Raw genomic sequence first — 23,199 nt, forward strand, 5'->3', positions numbered from 1 at the left:
AATCTTGATCATCCCAAACTATGGGGTCAGGCTGGTGTTCTTTAGCAGGGAATACAGGGGCTGAACCAACAAAAAGAAATTTGGGATCCAATTATGACAATGGCCAGCTAGCCCAAGAAAACCTCACAATTAACATTTGCTTTTGGGAATTCCCTGGTGGCCTCATGGTTAGGATTCTGGGCTTTCCCTGCCAAGGTCCAGATTCAGCCCCTGGTCGGGGAACTGATATCCCACAAACTGCATGGCATGGCCAAAAAACCAAAACCAAGAAACATTTGCTTTTATGGTTTGAAAAGTTTAAAATGCCTTGAAGCCTATCAGCATCTACGTGTAGCACCTGTTTTGAGACTAAATGTCCTCAAGATTGAACCTGAGTTTGGACAAATTGTAATTTCTCCTTCAAGACTGTGTGTCCCTTAAGGGCTGAGATTTTCAGCAAATACTTCTTTTTGCAAGAAGTATTAGGAGGGCAAACAAAAAAGAAGCTCATCCAAAGGTAGTAGTAAGGTGGAGCCCCTAGAGAATTTTATGTCATTTAAATCAGCCTGTCAAAATTGTGAGAAGTAAGAAGGCCTCAGTAGAGCCTTGAGGCATGACTGTCCAGATGTACTGTTGTCCTTCTCAGGTAAAGGCAAAGAGACACTGACTATCCCTTTCAACAGGGATACTAAAAACTCACTGCCTAAACTGATTACAATGTAAAAGGTGCTTCCAGCATGGATGGATACTAATAGCATGCAGGGATTAGAAAAGACAGGATGGCAGAGAATTACAATGCTATGTATTGCCCTGTGGTCTTGCACAGCCACTGTGTTTTTTTACAGGCAAAATAAGGGTATTATTAACACAAGGATAGTACCAAGGAGAGTAAGTGCCTGGGCCTTACAGTCCTCTATAATTTGCCTTATGCTGTGTACCCTTCCTTATTCATAGGGTATTTGTTTATTCTTAGGAGAGGTTTTGTGGGGTCCACCTGGATCATAATGGGAGGGGCACTATGAATTGTGCCTATTTCAGTTAAGGATTTCACCCAAAGATAGATCAGAGAATTCTGGGTTTAATAGAGCAGATGAGTGCAAAGTTTGGACTGCCTTGGGTTGTAGAATGCAAATAATGGCAATGGGGGTTGAATTTTCCTGAATGTTGAACTTAAACTCAAGAGATACTTCCACCTTTTTTTTTTTAACTTCCACGTTTTGAGAGAAAAAAATGGCAGCACTGTGTTTCTCCAGAAAATCTCATCCCAATAAATGTCTGGGACCCAAATCACTAAGAAGCAGACATTTGCCTTACAAAAGGTCCAGATCAAAAAATATGGGCTGAGAAATAGGGACACATTGCAGTTTACACTGCAGTTTACTTAAGACTCCCACTATTTGAACATATATACTACTCTAGGGAAGGGCCTGTTCAATTGCAGTGGGATGGAGCACTGACAGGAGCAGCCCCTGTGCCAGTTTACACTGTAAGGAATTTGTCCCTGATCTGGAGAGTAGTTTTCCCCAGTCTATTTAATGGCAGAACAGGAACAGTCTCCGTGTGTCCTTGAAGCCCCATCATTGGTATGGATTTGGCCAGGGTTCTGAGAAGGTTGTAACTATTTGGAGTTCAATTTGTAGCAATCCTTTCCCCTGGTCAGGTTTTCTACAATAATGACACATTCTTGTAGGATGGATTTGCTTTGGAGTTTCCATCTATTGGTGCTGTAGATTCAAAATCTTAGTTATCATTTTTTTCTTTCTTTCTGGAGTCATCTTATATGGTGTGAGCTAATTTATTAGCCAGATTGACAAGGTCAGGGGTGAACACTCCTTCCCTTTGATACAGGTTCTTTTGACCAACAAGGATAAGTCCTTATGTAGGCCATTTATACATACGGAATTAAAAGCCACCTGAGAGGACTCAACAGCTATAGGGAGTCCGGAATTCCCTTTGGAAATGGTTTGGAGATTGTTGTAATAATCATGGAAGGGTTCAGCAGGCTTTTGGATGCATACCTGACTTTAATTCCAGTCCGCAGGTTTTGGGAAGGCTCCAGGGATGGCTTTGTGTAGCCATTTGGCTCTGCCATGAGGTTAACCATATAAAAGGACTAATGGTTGGTTTAACTTAAACCCTAGAAATTGTTCAGGGTTTCCCCAAGCTGCAGTTTTAATCTACTGTGGGGCTTGACCTTCTCCAACAAGCAAGTAGACTAATTAACAGAGATTAGGGAGATGAGGTTGGTGGGTTTGGGTTACAGCATTGAATTCTTCAGCAAATATATTGGGATCTTCAGTTACCGAGGGGAAATCCTTTATTACAGCCCTTATGTTGCCCTTTGTCCATGGGGTGTAGGAAATCTAGGGCAGTTTTTAGTAGGATCCTCAGAAGGTCTAATTTTGAAAAAGAAGGTCTTAATGGGTTCTGTTTGGTAAGGAAAGTAAATTCAGAGAAGAGACTCAGGAAGGGTAAAGGGAGATATAGAGGAGATGGAACAGTGGGGTTAGAAAGGACCTTAGTTAGCACTGAGGAAGAGACCTGGGATTTTTTAAATCCATCTTTGGTTGTTTATTTGCTTCGGTTAATTTAGAAACAATAAGGAGGCAATTTTAGAATCCTGAACATTTAGTAGCCTCTAGATACCAACTAAAATAACTATCCTACTCAGATTGCTTAATATTGTAGCCATGGTCTTCTAATTTAGTTCAAAGAAAACAAGTTTGCAGAGATCAAAGTTTCCACATAATGGCCATTGGAGTTCTGCGTTATCCTTAGTAAAACTGGTCTATTTAGTCAAACATGCACATGAGGAAAGACCATAAATTTTTTAAACATAAAACTGGCTAGGATCCCTCAAGGTGGTGGTTGTTGCAGGCGGGGGGCGGGGGGGGGGGGTACTTTAGTACATTCAATACTAAATGTACCTTTAGTACATTCAGATGACTAGATACAATTATCAGAAACAAGAGTACTTACCAGAAGGGCAAGCTGTCTCTATCTAGATCCTGAATAAAGTAGGAGAGCTCAAACAAAAGAAGGCAGCTTGAGCTCTGAGGAGACTTACCAAAGTTAGAATGGCTCACAGAAGCTAACAGTGCAAAGGACTCAAGTATAGGAAACTCACTTGACTCCAGAGGTTCAAGTGGTTGGTGCCTTCAGATCCCACTTATGACACCATGTAAGGTCAACCTAAAAGAAAAGAGGTAAGCTGAGGCAAACTCAAGATACCAAATGTGTGTGTATGTTAGTCACTCAGTCATGTCTGATTCTTTGTGATTCCATGGATTGTAGCCTGCCAGGCTCCCCACCCCGTTCATGGAATTCTCCAGGCAAGAACACTGGAGTGGATTGCCATTCCCTTCTTCACGAGATACCAAAAATCCAGTTTATTCTGCAGTAGCAGAGATATTCAGAGAAGGCAATAGTGACCCACTCCAGTGTTCTTGCCTGGAGAATCCCAGGGACGGGGGAGCCTGGTGGGTTGCCGTCTATGGGGTCGCAGAGTCAGACACGACTGAAGTGACTTAGCCGCAGCAGCAGCAGAGATATTGTAATTCAGGACATGCAGCTGCAGTGAGCTATAGGTGAGTCCACTGAAGAAGGTTAAGAATGGGTTGCATTCATGGGCAAGGAGTGTGAAAGGGAAGAGCCCAATTAGGGGCCATGCAGAGTTAACTGGCTCAAAGATGGGGAGCAATTCATTGGTGAGAGGTTAAGTTTCAATCTTTTATAAATCAGGCATTTATGGAAAATCAGTCTCTTAGTCTTCAAGTTTCACTGTTCTGTGTGAGATTCTCCATTTCATATCCTTTAGTTTCATTTTAGATTAAAACCTTTTATAGTTTTATCCAAGTCAAGCTGGAAGGACATGTGGGGGGTAGGCAAAGGAGGATGTACATCAGACATTTGGATACATCAGGAGGAAAGTATAGAATTGGATCACTGACCTACAGGAAGTAGGCAGTAGTTAAAAACTAGGGAAGTGGATGAACCTCCTGAAGGGGAATTATACAGAATGATATACAACAGCAAGTCAAGAATGGAACCCTGAAACACCAGTTAAAAGAAATGGGCAGAGGAAAAATAAAAACTCTAAAGGAGACAAAGAAAAAAGAAACAGAAGAACCCCAAAAAAGTAGCCAAATAAGTATTAACTGATCATTAATATCTAGGATCCTAAATCAGTCTCTTCACAAGCATTGCTTTATTTAGTCCTACCAATCAGTAACTCTAAAAAATAATCTTTTTATTACTGCCCTTTAGGTGAGGAAACTGAGACTTAGAGAAATAGATACTGTACAATAGTTAAGAGGATGAGTATACTGCCAGACTGTCAAGGTTCAAATTCTGGCTTCACTAGCTATGTGTTTCAGCTTCTAATCTTTAAACAGGGGTTAACAGTTCCAACCTAATAGGGTTGTTATAAGACAACCTATTAGGGTTGTTGTAAGATACAAATTAACTACTACATATTAAGTGATCAAAATGATGGCTGGCCCATAAGACTAGTAAGTGTCAGCATAGAAAATTTCAAAGAAATGCAAGTGTCAAATGATAAACTTGCAGAATAACTTATTAGATTTTACACACATATACAAACACACACACACACACACACGCACACACCCATGCTGTTAACAATGTGTTTGTGCTAAGTCACTTTAGTCGTGTCTCTTTGTGACCCAATGGACCATAGTCTGCCAGGCCCCTCTGTCTATGGGATTCTACAGGCAAGCATACTGGAGTGGGTTGCCATGCCCTCCTCCAGAGGATCTTCCAGACCCAGGGATGGAACCTGTGTCTCTTGTTTCCTGCATTAGCAGGTGGGTTCTTTACCACTAGCAGTACCTGGGAAGCCCATGATTAACCATGACAACTGACATGAAATTGAATATACATACTGGGGGAAGAACACCTTAACATTCTTTTAATTTCCACTGTTAATCAGTACTTGAGATTAAGCCAGAATGAGGCTTCCTGATACTGGAGAGCTTATAATCATGTCACCATATCTCTCATACAAAAGGCTATATTTTATAAATATTTATAAATTGATAGTTAAAGACATCTTTTACATTTCAAAGTCTAGGTTCACTATTTATTACTCTAAATTAGGTGAGTGGCCAAAAGGGATCTGTTGAAATAGAAATCAAAAGAGTGGTAAAAACCCTTAAACATAAATATTTATAGTTTTATGCTTGTGTAAAGATTCAATAGGACAGACCAGTGCTCTTAATCACTCTGTGCCATATCACAGGAAGATAAGAATGTAGTTAAGTTCTAAACTCATTTCCTTTTTTCTGAACACAGTGAAAGATCCTGATATCAGAGAAAGAACCAACAGAAGGAGTAATTCTTGAATCATCCTGCAAAAGCCGGATATTAAGAGACAAAAAATTCCACACTTACTATATAGATCTGATGTGAAGGATAAAAAGGACTGAAAATAATGTACTGTCAATTTTAACTTTACTAAACATGGATGTGAGAGTTGGACTGTGAAGAAAGCTGAGTGCCAAAGAATTGATGCTTTTGAACTGTGGTGCTGGAAAAGACTCTTTGAGAGTCCCTTGGACTGCAAGGAGATCAGCCCTGGGATTTCTTTGGAAGGAATGATGCTAAAGCTGAAACTCCAGTACTTTGGCCACCTCATGTGAAGAGTTGACTCACTGGAAAAGACTCTGATGCTGGGAGGGATTGGGGGCAGGAGGAGAAGAGGACGACAGAGGATGAGATGGCTGGATGGCATCACCGACTCAATGGACATGAGTTTGAGTGAACTCCAGGAGTTGATGATGGACAGGGAGGCCTGGCGTGCTGCAATTCATGGGGTTGCAAAGAGTCAGACACGACTGAGTGGCTGAACTGAACTGAAACATGAAACATTTAGCTTGGACTTAAACTATCAAATTCTTTTTTAATACTTGCCTACTTTGCTCTTGGCACCAATGATTAGCACCATTAAGCAACAGGTGCACAAAGAAAGCAGAATTGAAAGAGACACATGTACCTCATTGTTCATTGTAGCGCTGTTTACAATAGCTAGGACACAGAAACAACCTAGATGTCCATCCAGAGAAAGCAATGGCACCCCACTCCAGTACTCTTGCCTGGAAAATCCCATGGACGGAGGAGCCTGGTAGGCTGCAGTCCATGGGGTCGCTAAGAGTTGGACACGACTGAGAGACTTCACTTTCACTTTTCACTTTCATGCATTGGAGAAGGAAATGGCAACATGCTCCAGTGTTCTTGCCTGGAGAATCCCAGAGACAGTGGAGCCTGATGGGCTGCCGTCTATGGGGTCGCACAGAGTCAGACACAGCTGAAGTGACTTAGCAGCAGCAGCAGCAGATGTCCATCAGTACATGAATGGATACGGAAGTTGTGGTACATATACACAATGGAATACTACTCAGCTATAAAAAAGAGAATGCATTTGAGTCAGTTCTAAAGAGATAGATGAAACTGGAGCCTATTATACAGAGTGAAGTAAGTCAGAAAAGGAAATACCAATACAGTATATTAATGCATATGTATGGAATTTAGAAAGACAATAACGATGACCTTATATGCAAGACAGCAAAAGAGATGCAAATGTAAAGAACAGATTTTTGGACTATGTGGGAGAAGACGAGGGTGTGATGATTTGAGAAAATAGCATTGAAACATGTATATTACCATATTTAAAACAGACGGCCAGTGCAGGTTCAATGCGTGAAGCAGGGTACTCAAAGTCGGTGTTCTGGGATAACCCAGAGGGATGGGGTGGGGAGGGAGGCGGGAGGGGGGTTCAGGATGGGGGGGGACACATGTGCACCTGTGGCTAATTCATGTTGATGTATGGCAAAACCCATCACAATATTGTAAAGTAATTAGCCTCTAATTTAATTAATTAAGAAAAAAGCAACAGCTGCAAAAATTAGAGAATGACAAAAAACATCATTCAGGACTTAACTACAAAGTCTCTAAACAGAAGATATTTAAACTGCTCCCAGGACAACTAAGACTTTCTTAGTTGTTCTTTTCCTCTCTTCCTCTGGCAATATAAATTACTACCTCTATGTGAACTCCTAGCTTTTATTCTCAACACTGATCTCTCTTCAAAATTCTAATCCTGTTTTTCTAATGTCTGCCTAGACCTCTACCCCTGAACATATTGCTAAAACTTGAAATTAAATATACTGAAAATGTAACTCAAACATATATTCTTCATCTCTGTTAAAAAAATCTCAGAATTACCTTTGATTAAAGGGAGGCCAAGGACAAGATTCCACCAGCTAATACAGCCTACCTTGAAAATCGCCCTTCACACCCACGTCCTCACTGTTTGCCCTGCCACTGTCTTCCTGCTTTCCATTACCTCTCATCTGCAACTACAGTAACTTCCTCCGTGCCTGATACGGAGCATGACAGGAAACACTTGATTCAACAGCTAACTGACTCCTGAACAAAGATGGCAAGAATGGGAAAATTTTTTACTTCTCACAGGAGAAACAGCATGTAAGCGTTTTATTCTTAGATGCCAACTTCATCTTGTAAAAAATATTGACATTCAGTATATCAGAAATAAAAGCAGATATATGATTTCACAAACATTTAAGTTCATAAAACTGAATAATTTTCATAAAGTATGACATATGTTCTATTGTTGTTTCACATGGGCTGCAGACATTTGAACATGTGAATTACACAATGTATTTTATAGCAACCCTAGACTCAACATTTTAATAGGCAAAATATTTTCTCCACAATACAGCTGCTAAAAGAGTTGCTACTCTTCCCAAGAATCCTACATCATTTTGAGTTATCTTGATCATGCTTTAAGATCCAGCTAAAAGTTCACCAGTACTACAAAATCCTTCTTAACCTAAAGTGTTTCTACTTACTCTGAATGCCAAAATATCAACTGTTACTCATTTAGCAATCACATACTAAATATACTAAGATGTTATTTATCCCTAGTTGTATGTGTTACATATTTATATTTGCTTCTTTCCCAGTATAAAGTATAAATTTCTTAAGGACAGGAACTATATTTTTCAGTTCTCTAATATCAATCTTTTATCAGCTAGAGACTAACTCCACAGCATGCCTCAGGAAATCCTACTTCCCATGAGAGGAGTGTAAAAACACAAACAGATACGAAACACACTCAAGAGAGGCAGACAAGGTGGCAAAGATAAGGAACTACCCGCAGATGTAAAACAATGACAGCCAAAGACGGGAAACACACATACACACAGACCAACCTTTAGAAGCAGCTATCCCCTTTCTAGAGAAATTAAATAGTAATAATCTTATCAATATTGATTAAAAAAAAAAAACAACAACAACCCATAACCACAGTTTTGAGGTCAATTCACTCAACCTCCTAGAAAGCACCATGAAAGCACAACTGAAGAACGGGCTGGGATTTAGGAACATCACCCTATATGTAGAAAGTATTTAGCGAACAAACACCTGATGATTTGAATGTAATTTAATAACTAGTCCTACACACCCAAATTCGGAGCAAATATGTTCAAGATGCAACTCTTCCTTCACAAAACAGGTTACAGGATCAAAAAAATTCAAAATTCCAGTATAAAGCACTAAATACTACTTGCTTTGCTCATATGATATAAACATGTTTTTGATGCCAAAAAAATACATCCAAATTATAATCTTTCAAAATTTAAAAAAATAAACTGATGATTCACAAATTGCATCTTTCCTATTTTTAGAATGGCTCAGGGTATTTGTGTGATTTTCAAGCTCCTTTCTTAGTTCCTAAGAAATAACTTCAGTTCGACTTTATAATTTCAGGGGGGGGGAGGGAGGGTAAGTTTAGAAAGAATAAAATAGCTCTGCAAAAATAATTCAGTGCTACATGAAATACAAATTAACGAAAGGCTAATGAAGTCAAATGTTTTAAAATAAACTAACCATTATGAAAAATTTAGTTTCAATATCTATTCTCCTTTCTTGAAAATAGATGCTTGTCATGCATGCTGCAGGACTGAAGGATTCATGAAGAAAGAGAAGCAGTCTGACAGAATTAGAACCAAGATAAAAATACTCTAACAAGCAGCCAAGAGTTGGAAACACAATGGAAAATGAAGGAACATGTCTCTTGGATGTACCTAGTCATTATGTGTGAGCAAAAAGGTGTTAATGTTAGAAAAGGAGACACTCTTTTCATGGGAAAACATCTGCACTATAAGTGAGGGGCCTTACTTTTTTCTTTTTTTTCATGTGACCCTCAGTAATTCACAGAATCCTCACATTCCTACTTACTGTGTTTACCAATTCTTCTGTATACATCAGTGACATTAACAGTAACTAAGGATAGACTGAACTCGTGCTATAATCCAGGCACTGTTCTAAATGCCTTATATGAATATCTCATTTGCCCTCCCAGACAACCCTACAATGTAGATACACTTACTTTCCCTATTTTATAATTAGGAAGTAAAGCTTGAAAGGGTAGGTGACATGCCAAAGGTCACTCAGCTCACAAATGTAGAACAGGGACTGGAACTCAAATCTGGCTTCAGAGTCCACAGTCTTAAATACTTCCTTATACTACCTCTCAAATGATATAAAGAACATATTTCACAAAGCATTTTAAAATGGCCATTCAGGATTTCCCTGGTAGTCCAGTGGCTAAGACTCTGTGCTCCCAGTGCAGGGCGCCTGGGTTCAATCCCTGGTCAGGGAACTGGATCCCACATGCTGCAACTAAAAGATCTTGCATGCTGCAATGAAGACCCAGCGTAGCCAAATTAAAAATAAACAGTTTAATATAAAGTGGTGCTGGCACTAACAAAAATGAATTCATACAACCAAGTGACATATAGTTAAAATATTTAAAGCATATATATGTGGAAAATCTTCATACTAAGGAAGTTTTTAAAAAGACAGTGGTAATATCAATGATGTGAAATCCAGTGCCAATTTTAGATGCCTAGATGTGCAAATTTCCAAGTATTTATAGGCTTAAAGAAAGATTTAAAATAATGTCAGGTACAAGATATAATTTAAAATATAAGCCATCATCTAGAGCTTCTTCTCTTGTTGCTAGTATTTCACATTAATACTTGATGAATGATATATGAATAAAATCATCAAGGAAGGAATTTACTTAATAGTGTGTGTCAGCCAATACAGTATACTAACGCATATATATGGAATTTAGAAAGATGGTAACGATGACCCTATATGCGAGACAGCGAAAGAGACACACATGTACAGAACAGTCTTTTGGACTCTGTGGGAGAAGGTGAGGGTGGGATGATTTGAGAGAATAGCACTGAAACATGTATGTTATCATATGTGAAACAGATCACCAGTCCAGGTTTGATGCATGAGACAGGGTGCTCAGGGCTGGTGTACTGGGATGACCCAGAGGGATGGGATGGGGAGGGACGTGGGAGGGGGTTCAGGATGGGGAACACATGTATACCTGTGGCTGATTCACATCAATATATGGCAAAACCAATACAATATTGTAAAGTAATTAGCCTCCAATTAAAATAAATAAATTTAAAAAAAATAGTGTGTGTCAGGCACTGTTTCAAGCACTTCACAAATATTTACTCATTTAACTCTCCTAACAGCCTATAAAGTAGTTATAATTGGAGCCAGTATTCAACTCAGGTAGTTTGGTTTAAGATTCTGTGCTCTTAACCTCACTAGCTCTGTTGAAATTTAAGAAACGGTGATATTTGCAGATGACATGATACTATATGTAAAAAAACCCTAAAGATGCAACCAGAAAATTATTAGAGCTAATCAATAAATACAGTAAAGTCATAGGATATAAAATTAATACACAGAAATCCTTTGCATTCCTATATACTAATAATGAAAAATCAGAAAGAGAAATAAGGAAACAATCCCATTCACCAGTGCAACAAAAAGAATACTTGGGAATAAACCTACCCAAAGAGACAAAAGACCTGTATGCAGAAAACTATAAGACAGTGTTGAAAGAAATAAAAGATGACATGAACATATGGAGAGATATACCATGTTCTTGGGTTGGAAGAATCAATATTGTCAGAATGACTATACTACTCAAAGCAACCTACAGATTCAATACAATCCCTGTCAAAACTACCAAAGGGAATTTTTCACAGAACTAGAACAAACAATTTCACAATTTGTACGGAAACACAAAACACCCCAGATAGCTAAAGTAATCTTGAGAAAGAAAAATGGAGCTGGAGGACTCAAACTTCTTGACTTCAGATTATATTACAAAGCTATAGTCATCAAGACAGTATGGTACTGGGACAAAAACAGAAACATAGACCCAAATATAGACCAATGGAACAAGATAGAAAGCCCAGAGATAAACCCACACACCTATGGGCACCCTGTCTTTGACAAAGGAGGCAAGACTATACAATGGAGAAAAGATAGGACCACTCTTCAATAAGTGGTCCTAGGAAAACAAGACAACTACATGTAGAAGAATGAAACTAGAACACTTCAGAACACCATACACAAAAATAAACTCAAAACGGATTAGACTTAAATGTAAAACCAGAAACAATAAAGCTCTTAGAGAAAAACATAGGCAGTACACTCTTTGACATAAATCACAGCAAGATCCTCTTTGACCCACCTTCTACAATAATTCTGCTTTATTGACTATGCCAAAGCCTTTGACTGTGTGGATCACAATAAACTGTGGAAAATTCTGAAAGAGATGGGAATGCCAGACCACCTGACCTGCCTCCTGAGAAACCTATATGGAGATCAGGAAGAAACAGTTAGAACTGGACATGGAACAACAGACTGATTCCAAATAGAAAAAGGAGTACGTCAAGGCTGTATATTGTCACCCTGCTTATTTAATTTCTATACAGAGTACATCATGAGAAACGCTGGGCTGGAAGAAGCACAGGCTGGAATCAAGATTGCCGGGAGAAATATCAATAACCTCAGATATGCAGATGACACCACCCTTATGGCAGAAAGTAAATAAGAACTAAAGAGCCTCTTGATGAAAGTGAAAGAGGAGAGTGAAAAAGTTGGCTTAAAGTTCAACATTCAGAAAACTAAGATCTTGACATCCAGTCCCATCACTTCATGGCAAATAGATGTGGAAACAGTGGCTGACTTTATTTTTCTGGGCTCCAAAATCACTGCAGATGGTGATTGCTGCTGCTGCTGCTAAGTCGCTTCAGTTGTGTCCAACTCTGTGCGACCCCATAGATGGCAGCCCACCAGCAGCAGCTGCTCTTGCTGCTAAGTCACTTCAGTTGTGTCCAACTCTATGTGACCCCATAGATGGCAGCCCACCAGACTCCCCCATCCCTGGGATTGTCCAGGCAAGAACACTGGAGTGGGTTGCCATTTCCTTCTCTGATGCATGAAAATGAAAAGTGAAAGTGAAGTCACTCAGTCGTGTCCGACTCTTAGTGACCCACGGACTGCAGCCTACCAGGCTCCTCTGTCCATGGGATTTTCCGGGCAAGAGTACTGGAGTAGGGTGCCATTGCCTTCTCCGGCAGATGGTGATTGCAGCCATGAAATTAAAAGACGCTTACTCCTTGGAAGGAAAGTTATGACCAACCTAGACAGCATATTAAAAAGCAGAGACATTACTTTGTCAACAAAGATCTGTCTAGTCAAGGTTATGGTTTTTCCAGTGGTCATGTATGGATGTGAGAGTTGGACTGTGAAGAAAGCTGAGCGCCAAAGAATTGATGCTTTTGAACTGTGGTGTTGGAGAAGACTCTTGAGAGTCCCTTGGACTGCAAGGAGATCCAACTAGTCCATCCTAAAGGAGATCAGCCCTGGGTGTTCATTGGAGGGACTGATGGTGAAGCTGAAACTCCAATACTTTGGCCACCTGATGCAAAGGGCTAACTCATTTGAAAAGACCCTGATGCTGGGAAAGATTGAGGGCAGGAGGAGAAGGGGACGACAGAGGATGAGATGGTTGGATGGCATCACCGACTCAATGGACACGGGTTTGGGTGGACTCCGGAAGTTGGTGATAGACAGGGAGGCCTGGCGTGCTTTGGTTCATGGGGTTGCAAATAGTCGGACACGACTGAGGGACTGGACTGAACTGAACTACAATAATGGAAATAAAATTAAACAAATGAAACCTAATTAAACTTGAAAGCTTTTGCACAGCAAAGGAAACAATAAGCAAGATTAAAAGACAACCCTCAGAATGGGAGAAAATAATTGCAAGTGAAACAACTGACAAAGGATTAATCTCCAAAATACATAAGCAGCTCATACAGTTCAATATCAGAAAAATTAACAGCCCAATCAAAAAATGAGCAGACCTAAACAGACATTTCTCCAAAGAGACCTACAGATGGCCAATAAAACATGAAAAGATGCTCAACATCACTATTGGAGAAATGCAAATCAAAACTACAATGAGGTATCACCTCACACCAGTCAGAATGACCATCATTAAAAAATCTATAAAGAATAAATGCTGGAGAAGATGTGGAGAAAAGGAAACTCTCTTGCACTGTTGGTAGGAATGTAAATTGATACAGTCACTATGCAGAACAGTATGGAGATTCCTTAAAAAACTAGGAATAGAACTACACACGTGCATACACGCTCAGTCGTGTCCAGTGCTATGCGACCCTATCAACTGCAGCCGGCCAGCCTCCTCTGTCCATGGAATTTTCCAGGAAAGAATACTGAAATAGGTTCTCACTTCCTTCTCTAAGGGATCTTTCCTGCCCAGGAAAAGAGTCTCTTGAGTCTCCTGCACTGAAGGTGGATTCTTTAACAACTGCATCACCTGAGAAGCCCCAAACTACCATATGACCCACTGATCCCACTACTGGGCATATACCCTGAGAAAATCATAACTGAAAAAAACACACATACCCCAACGTTCATGGCAGCACTATTTACAATAGCTAGGACATGGAAGCAAAATAGATGTTCATCAAAGGGTGAATGGATAAAGAAGTTGTGGTAAATATATACAATGGAATATTATTCAGCCATAAAAAGGAGCACATTTGTCAGTTCTAGTGAGGTGGATGAACCTGGAGCTTGTTGTACAGGGTAAAGTAAGTCAGAAAGGGAAAAACAAATATCGCATATTAACTCATATACATAGAATCTAGAAAAATGGTATCAATGAACCTATATGCAGTGAAGGAACAGTGATGCAGATATAGAGAATGGACTTGTGGATGCAGTGTGGGAAGGAAAGGGTGGGATGAATGGAGAATGTAACATCAACATACATAGATGACCATATGTGAAACAGATAGCTGGTGAGAAGCTGCTGTGTAATACAGGGAGCCCAGCCTGCTGCTCTGTGATGACCTACAAAGGTGGGATGGGGGTGGGCAGGAGGGAGGCTCAAGGAGGAGGTGACATATATATATATGCTGTGCTGCTGCTAAGTCGCTTCAGTCGTGTCCGACTCTGTGCGACCCCATAGACAGCAGCCTGCCAGGCTCCCCCATCCCTGGGATTCTCCAGGCAAGAACACTGGAGTGGGTTGCCATTTCCTTCTCCGATGCATGAAAGTGGAAAGTGAAAGTGAAGTCGCTCAGTCGTGTCTGACTCTTTGCGACCCCATGGACTACAGCCCACCAGGCTCCTCCGTCCATGGGATTTTCCAGGCAAGAGTACTGGAGTGGGGTGCCATTGCCTTCTCCGGATATATACATATAGTTATGGCTAAATTACATTGTTGTACGGCAGAAAGCAACACAACATTGCAAAGCAATTTTCCTCCAATTAAGTAATAATAATAAAAAAGAAATACTGAAATTCTTTTTTTTAAAGCCAATAAAAAGTAATAATGATCAGAATGAATGTCCACAGAGAGAATGGTACCATCACTTACCTCAGTATATATACCAATACAAAGACCATGTAAAAGAAATATATTAACTGATATGAGAAACTAATCTACTACCAGAGAAACAATTTTAACTATAATGGCATAGAGGATGCTTTTAATTTTCCTATGAAATTCTACTGTTAGCAAAGCAATGAAATTTGGAGACAAATATTAACTAACACTAATATTAACTTAAAAGACTTGACAGACAGCATTTTTATTGTATTTTGGTCCAGTCAACTTATGAAACAGCAAAATCTCAAAAATCACATGAACTAGTGGAGTTCACAATAGAATTAGTGTTATATTTCAACTCTTTACAGGCACTACCGATACTTAATATAATCTATTTTATGAAAGAACCAGTATTTTTCTAAGTACTACAGTATTTGTCATTTCATCTACTTCTCACAACCCTGAAATAGGACAAATATCCTTATTATCTTTATTATCCTTATTTTAATAAGTAAACAGAAGCTCAGAGAAGTTAAATAGTTAACACGGCCTAGATAGATCTGACTCCAAGTGCTTCTTTTATCACATTATGCTGCCAAAATTTTAAGCTTTATACTTTTCAAGTTGCTTTATAGCCAAGAAAAGTTGGAAAAGGTACAGTAGAAAATATAATGAAGTTTTATGGTCTATTTGCTAAAAATCTCATTATTGTATGATGTACAAGTTCTCCAACTGAAATGATGAACTAGTTAATTTAGCTAAAATAAACTTGGAACCCAAGAAAAATCTGCATTTAAAGCGAAGTGAGGACTTCCCTGGTGACCTAGTGGTTAAGATTCTACGCTTCTAAAGCAGGGGAACTAAGATCTCATCTACTGCATGCCATGGCCACAAAATAAAAAATAAATAAAATAAAGCTAAATAAATCCAATTTTAAGTGCATAAATGTGAAATAATGTAACTCTACAATACTACTATTTTCTAGGATTAAAAAAAAAATAACACTTCTATCATTCATCTCAATCACTTAAATGTTAGCTTCCCAGAGATTATCAGTTTCAAAGACAGTTTCAAAAATATTCATTCCTCTATATTTATTTCATGTGAATTACTATAGGGCAAAGCAACAGAGAAGTCTGGTGAAGTCGCTCAGTCATGTCCGACTCTTTGTGACCCTGTGGACTGTAGCCTACCAGGCTTCTCCGTCCATGGGATTCTCCAGGCAAGAGTACTGGAGTGGGTTGCCATTTCCTTCTCCAGAAGACCAGTGAACCAAAGAGAAACATTTAGTAAGTGAAATATGTTGCATGCATGCTAAGTTGTGTCAGTCATGTCTGACTCTGTACAACCCTATGGACAGCAGCCCACCAGGCTCCTCTGTCCACGGGATTCTCTAGGCAAGAATACTGGAGTGGGTTGCCATTTCCTTCTCCTAAGTGAAATACCTTAGGTTTGGATTTTTTTAAAAATTCAAACTACTGGGAGATTTTTTTTTTTAAATCAGTTAAAATTCCCAAGAAAATACCCAATAAACTGTACCTTAAGTATACAAAAATATATTAGAGTCTAAGACTGTGTACTATGCCCTCACAGTCCTAAGTTAGGAAGCAGACCACTCACACTGGACTTGCAAAGAAGGTAGCCCAAAACTAATTTTGTAATCAGTAGCATGACATGCATTTTAAAGAATAAAAGCACAAAAGAAGCTGAAAAATTCATTTTTGGAATAAGTTATTTGTGGAAAAATACTGTGGAATTTTTTCTTCATGCCCATTTTTATGAGAGTAGCTCAGACCTTGATCTGGTACCCTGCTAACTGTTGAAACAAGAGCCATGCCTGGAAAGGTCCAAGAGACTGTGGCTGGATACCTGCTCAAACAGAACAAGGATAAATGGCTGTACTACAATGCATTATTTTCAGGGCAAAGGATGTGAGATTTTTTTCCTATGGATTTGATGATGGCAAAGGAAGGGAGCCAGCTTAAAAAGGACTTGGGCTTCCCTGGTGGCTCAGACAGTAACGAATCTGCCTGCAATGCAGGAGACCGAGTTTCGATCCCTGGGTCAGGAAGACCTCTTGAAGAAGGGAATGGGTGTTGCTGATGGACAGGGAAGCCTGGTATGCTACAGTCCCTGGGGTCCACGACTGAGCGACTGAACTGAACTGAACTGAGTTCTTGAATACCGAATGACTACTTGGAGCTGAGTTCTTTCATGTATTATCTTATTCCAATATATCTATACTTGGATGGTAACATACTCATCAGATTCTGTCTCTTGAGAATTATTAATTCCAACCAGACATGAGAGCAACAGATTGTTACCTTCTGAAGATATGAGTAAAAACTGAAGTCGTCAGAGCTACTGTCTCCTTGCTGGGGGGACTGGAGGGAATTAATGATGAGGGACTATCAGTCCAGGTCTCCATGAAGACTCACGCATATTCCAGCCTTAGGAGGAATGAGACTCAGTCTTTACTGACTTCCTTAGAATACATCTCCGTCTTCTGAGGTTACGCTTCTTAAACTAGGGGACACACCTATGACTACAGTAAACTGGCTATTATAAGAAGCTACAAAATAAACTCTATTCTCCCTAGAACAGCAAGGTTATGATATGGCAACAGTTCAACACAGTATCAAACACAAATATTATGAAATTGAATGCAAAACTCACACGAACTTTTACGGCAGACTAGAATTCAAAGAAATTTCACTTTTCTAAGGGATTAATTCAGGCTTTGTATTCACATTATCACAGGAACACTCATTTACCTCTTCTATTCCCCAGCAGAAAAGCCGAAGCACCAAACTATGGTAACTAAGAAGGATCTTTTCACAGCAATCCAGAAGTCACTTAATATTTTTTCTTTCAGCATATCCTACTGGTCTTCACGCTGCACTAGTACAGAACCTGTTTTATCCTTCTTTATACCCTTTGTGGCAACCAAAATAATGCACCCCCAGAACATCCTTTCTCTAATTCCTGGAACCTATGAATGTTTCTTTACAAGTTAAAGGGATTCTGTAATTAAACTAAGGATCTTGAGATTGACGGATTACTCTGGATTCTCTAGGTGGATTATCTGCCTACAAGACCTTCTAGAACTAACACCCAAAAAAGATGTCCTTTTCATCATCAGTTCAGTTCAGTTGCTCAGTCGTGTCCAACTCTTTTCGACCCTATGAATCACAGCATGCCAGGCCTCCCTGTCTATCACCAACTCCCTGTCCTCCCAACTCAAGGAGTTCACCCAAACTCATGTGCATCAAGTCGGTGATGCCATCCAGACATCTCATCCTCTGTCGTCCCCTTCTCCTCCTGCCCCCAATCCCTCCCAAAATCAGGGTCTTTTCCAATGAGTCAACTCTTTGCATGAGGTGGCCAAAGTCCTGAAGTTTTAGCTTCAACATCAGTCCTTCCAATGAACACCCGGGACTGATCTCCTTTAGAATGGACTTGTTGGATCTCCTTGCAGTCCAAGGGACTCTCAAGAGTCTTCTTCAACACCACAGTTCAAAAGCATCAATTCTTTGGTGCTCAGCTTTCTTCACAGTCCAATTCTCACATCCATAGATGACCACTGGAAAAACCATAGCCTTGACTAGACGGACCTTTGTTAGCAAATCATAGGGGACTGGAATGCAAAAGTAGGAAGTCAAGACATACCTGGAGTAACAGGCAAATTTGGCCTTGTAGTACAAAATGAAGCACGGCAAAGGCTGACAGAATTTTGCCAAGAGAATGCACTGGTCATAGCAAAACCCTCTTCGAACAACACAAAAGAAGAGTCTACACATGGACGTTATCAGATGGTCAATACTGAAATCAGATTGATTATATTCTTTGCAGCCAAAGATGGAGAAGCTCTATACAGTCAGTACAAACAAGATCGAGAGCTGCCTGTGGCTCAGATCATGAACTCCTTATTTTCAAATTCAGACTGAAATTGAAGAAAGTGGGAAACCACTAGACCATTCATGTATGAACTAAATCAAATCCCTTATGATTATACAGTGGAAGTGACAAATAGATTCAAGGGATTAGATCTGAGAGACAAGAGTACCTGAAGAACTACGGACAGAGGTTCGTGACATTGTACAGGAGGCAGTGATCAAGACCATTCCCAACAAAAAGAAATGCAAAAAGGCAAAATGGTTGTCTGAGGAGGCCGAACAAATAGCTAAGAAAAGAAGAGAAGCTAAAGGCAAAGGAGAAAAGGAAAGATATACCCATTTGAATGCAGAGTTCCAAAGAATAGTGAGGAGAGATAAGAAAACCTTCCTCAGCACAAAGAAATAGAGGAAAATAATAGAATGGGAAATTCTAGAGATCTCTTCAAGAAAATTAGAGATACCAAAGGAACATTTCATGCAAAGATGGGCACAATAAAGAACAAAAATGCTATGGACCTAACAGAAGCAGAAGATATTAAGAGGTGGCAGCAACACACAGAAGAACTATACAAAAACGATCTTCATGACCCAGATAACTACAATGCTGTGATCACTCACCTAGAGCCAGACATCCTGGAATACAAAGTCAAGTGGGCCTTAGGAAGCATCACTACAAACAAAGCTAGTAGAGGTGATGGAATTTCAGTTGAGCTATTTCAAATCCTAAAAGATGATGCTGTGAAAATGTTCTACTCAATATGCCAGCAAATTTGGAATACTCAGCAGTGGCCACAGGACTGGAAAAGGTCAGTTTTCATTCCAATCCCAAAGAAAGGCAATGCCAAAGAATATTAAAACTACCGCACAATTCCACTCATCTCACATACTAGTGAAGGAATGCTCAAAATTCTCCGAGCCAGGTTTCAATAGTACATGAACCATGAACTTCCTCTATTTCTGCTTTATCAACTATGCCAAAGTCTTTGATTGTGTAGATCACAACAAACTGTGGAAAATTCTGAAAGAGATGGGAATACCAGACCACCTGACCTGTCTCCTGAGAAATCTATATGCAGGTCAAGAAGCAACAGTTAGAACTGGACATGGAACAACAGATTGGTTCCAAACTGGGAAAGAAGTACATCAAGGCTGTACATTGTCACTCTGCTTATTTAACTTACATGCAGAGTAGTACTTATATGCAGAGTATATCATGAGAAATGCTGGTCTGAATGAAGCACAAGCTGCAATCAAGATTGCCGGGGGAAACATCAATAACCTCAGATACACAGATGACCCCACCCTTATGGCAGAAAGCAAAGAACTAAAGAGCCACAATGAAAGTGAAAGAGGAGAGTGAAAAAGCTGGCTTAAAACTCAACATTCAAAAAACTAAGATCATGGCATCCGGTCCCATCACTTCATGGCAAATAGATGGGGAAACAATGGAAACAGTGAGAGACTTTTCTGGGGCTCCAAAATCACTGCAGATGGTGACTGCAGCCATGAAATTAAAAGACACTTGCTCCTTGGAAGAAAAGCTATGACCAACCTAGACAGCATATTAAAAAGCAGAGACATTACTTTGCCAATAAAGATCCATCTAGTCAAGGCTATGGTTTTTCCAGTAGTCATGTATGGATGTGAGAGTTGGACTATAAAGAAAGCTGACTGCCAAAGAATTGATGCTTTTGAACTGTGTTGTTGGAAAGACTCTTGAGAGTCCCTTAGACTGCAAGGAGATCCAACCAGTCCATCCTAAAGGAAATCAGTCCTGAATATTCATTTGAAGGACTAATGCTGAAACTCTAATACTTTGGCTACTTGATGTGAAGAACTTTCTCCTTGGAAAAGACCCTGATGCTGGGCAACAATGAAGACAGGAGTAGAAGAGGACGACAGAGGATGAGATGGTTGGATGGCACCACCAATTCGATGGACATGAGTTTGAGCAAGTTCTAGGAGTTGGTAATGGACAAGGAAGTCTGGTGTGCTGCAGTCCATGGGGTTGCAAAGAGTTGGACATGACTGAGTGACTGAACTGACTGATCTAGGTGGGACCTATTTGTAAACAGAAATGCCCCATTAAGAGGAAGGCAGAGGGTGATAAGATCATGGAAACACAGATTTCAGAGATGTGCTTTTAAAATACAGGAGCCACAAGTCAAGAAATACAAGTGGCCTCTAGAAGCTGAAAAAAACCAAAGAAATGGGACTTCCTCTCAGAGTCTCCAGAAGTAATCAGAACTCAGAAAAGCAGTTAAACGAGCTGAACTATTTTTGCTTTATGCTGTCTACAGCAGTGTAAGATAAGAATACAAACCAGACAAGTACCACTTCTGCATTCATAGGGAATAAGATCCTGAACCCTGGATAAGCAGCTAAGTGGGCCACATAGGCTTAAGAGGTATTTCAACTCAAGTGGTAATAGGCTGCATGTTATCCACTGTATGTGTGTGTGTGTATAATATTTTAAGTATATTATATATTGCATGTTAAAGGTAGTCTAGCTTCTACAGGAACGAAACTGAAAAGCAGAAAGAGTCCTATGTAGTTAACATCAATAATTTATATTCATTATCTCATTTGATCCTCACAACTCTAGGAAGCAGGCAAGTCTGGTACTGAATTCAATTCTGCAGTGGAAAAAGCAGCAGCTGAGAGGGTGACTTGCCCAGTTAAAGGTTAGTAAATGGCTCCTACTCCGATGTCTTTCTACTAGATTATTTTACCTCGACAACAGCAATGTCTAGGTATGTTGTATTAACTTCTAAAATAACTTCAAGTTAGAAAAGAAAACAAGATCAACATTTTACAAGCAATACCATATTTTAATTTTACGTGCATAGAAACCGAATGTCATACGCAAGTGGTCAGAAAGAAGCTGAAGAGAACATATAGCCGAGTAATGTGTTTCTCCGCATGAAAATGAGTATCTACCCTTCTAGGTGTTGCTGTGTGGATTAAATGACATAATACACGTAAAGCGCTTATCAGAGCAGCTAGTCTCACAGTTCGTACTACATACTCCAGGACCTCTCTTCCCAAAGGAGAATCTGCTTTTCTGATCCCGAAAATTAACCAACCCAGGAGGTGGGTAGGAAAGAATGCGAGAGGAGGGAGTGCGGGTAGGGGAAAAATAGGTCCCAGCTACCCCTCCTTGAACACTTGACAAACAGGCGCTTAGTTTTTACCCAAACAGGACGGCTTCGGCGACACCAACCTAACCCTCAGAAGATCGGCGGAGCAGTGACAGCATGGGTATGACTCGGATCACTGCACCAGAAGTCCCAACACGTGGCTACCTCTCACCGCCTCCCCTAATTTCCTTCTGCCCCTAGTGCTACAGGCTCAGCGACTTCGGTTTTCTAGAGTCAACTGGCACTGTCGCCGACCGTCAAGATAGCTGCCCATCCCAGGAACCTTAACCACCCCAGGCCTGGAAAATATACCTGACCAGGACGCCCACGACTGGTGCGGGAACGGACTCGAGCACAGACTCGGAGCTGAGCGGACGACCGGAACTCCACCCTCCAACTCTCTGATTGGATAAACGGGCAAAGGACCCCGCAGAGGATTGGTCAACAGCAGAGAGGCGGGCCATTGCCCAGGGGAGGGGAAAGAGGTGGGGTGGGGAGGTGAGGAGAAACGCCGGGAGTTGGCCTCTTTCCGGATTGGAAGAACACTAGGCATCTGCGCAGACGTAGACCCAGCTTCCGTATAGGGACGGGCAACATCGCCCTTTAGGTTACGGAAGTACGTTACGTTAACGGAAGTTTTAGTGACTCATTGGTTGTAACGAAGGCGTAAGTTTCCTGGCGCCTTGTGCGAGAAAGGGCAAGAAGAAAGTGAGTTCCGCCTCTTTCTTGGGCGACTGGGTACTTCCGTTGACAAAAGGTGACGTGAGTTCCTTTCAGCGTTTAGACGCTAGAACTACCACCGAGCCAGACTCGGGTAGACGGTACGTTGACCAGTAAGTTTCTGAGGGTGAGAAATACTGAGTACTTCGAATCGGGCCCTGAAACACCCATATACACTCAGAACTTTAAAATAATGACTTCAGTTTTGGAACGCAGAGGAGTCTGGCCTTTTCGCGGTCTTTGACTTGCCTGTGTCATTGGCTGAAAAAGTTATCAATTTGAACGTAGCTCCGCGTCCACCCCAGGCAATCCTGGGATTTGTGGTCCTGGACGCATATGTCCCATAGCTTTGAATGTGATTGTTGTTGCTGCTTCTCCATGTTAACAACCGCTGATAGTTACTGTGGTTTTCTTGTTTTCCGTTGTGCTTTCTTATCCTTTCGCTTATCAGCAGTATTAAAGCCAAAGGACACTTAGGAAAACTAGAAGGTCTTCATGTATGTAAAGGTAAATACTAGTATTTAAACCATTTCACTACTGTGCCTCTGCTGATGCTGCTTAGATGCTTCAGTCGTGTCTGACTCTTTGCGACGCTATGGACTATGTAACCCGCCAGGCTCCTCTGTCCATGGGATTCTCCTGGCAAGAATACTGGGGTGGGTTGCCATGGCCT

The 23,199-nt window shown here is 40.5% G+C and overlaps 1 protein-coding gene and 1 long non-coding RNA gene across 7 annotated transcripts in view; one reads left to right on the forward strand and one right to left on the reverse strand.

The window, feature by feature from the left end:
* The window catches only part of WDR89 (WD repeat domain 89), a 47,178-nt gene extending 24,914 nt beyond the window's left edge, over nt 1–22,264 (reverse strand). For 2 of the 5 annotated variants that reach the window (XM_019969032.2, XM_070797703.1), the window contains exons 1-2: nt 22,119–22,216; nt 3,107–3,171 (exon numbers count right to left, since the gene is read on the reverse strand). The gene's annotated coding sequence lies outside the window, so the exon portion shown is untranslated. Of the gene's footprint in view, nt 1–3,046; nt 3,172–22,118 lie in introns of all 5 variants that reach the window. The other 3 variants (XM_070797704.1, XM_070797702.1, XM_019969033.2) reach the window with 2 other exon arrangements.
* Nucleotides 22,265–22,645: 381 nt separating this feature from the next.
* Nucleotides 22,646–23,199, forward strand: part of LOC139185330 (uncharacterized) — a 30,078-nt gene continuing 29,524 nt past the window's right edge. For both annotated transcript variants that reach the window (XR_011568954.1, XR_011568953.1), the window contains exon 1: nt 22,646–23,033. This is a non-coding gene — a long non-coding RNA (uncharacterized lncRNA). The remainder of the gene's footprint in view (nt 23,034–23,199) is intronic.

The sequence above is a fragment of the Bos indicus genome, chromosome 10 (assembly GCF_029378745.1).
Source record: "Bos indicus isolate NIAB-ARS_2022 breed Sahiwal x Tharparkar chromosome 10, NIAB-ARS_B.indTharparkar_mat_pri_1.0, whole genome shotgun sequence".
Lineage (NCBI taxonomy): Eukaryota > Metazoa > Chordata > Mammalia > Artiodactyla > Bovidae > Bos > Bos indicus.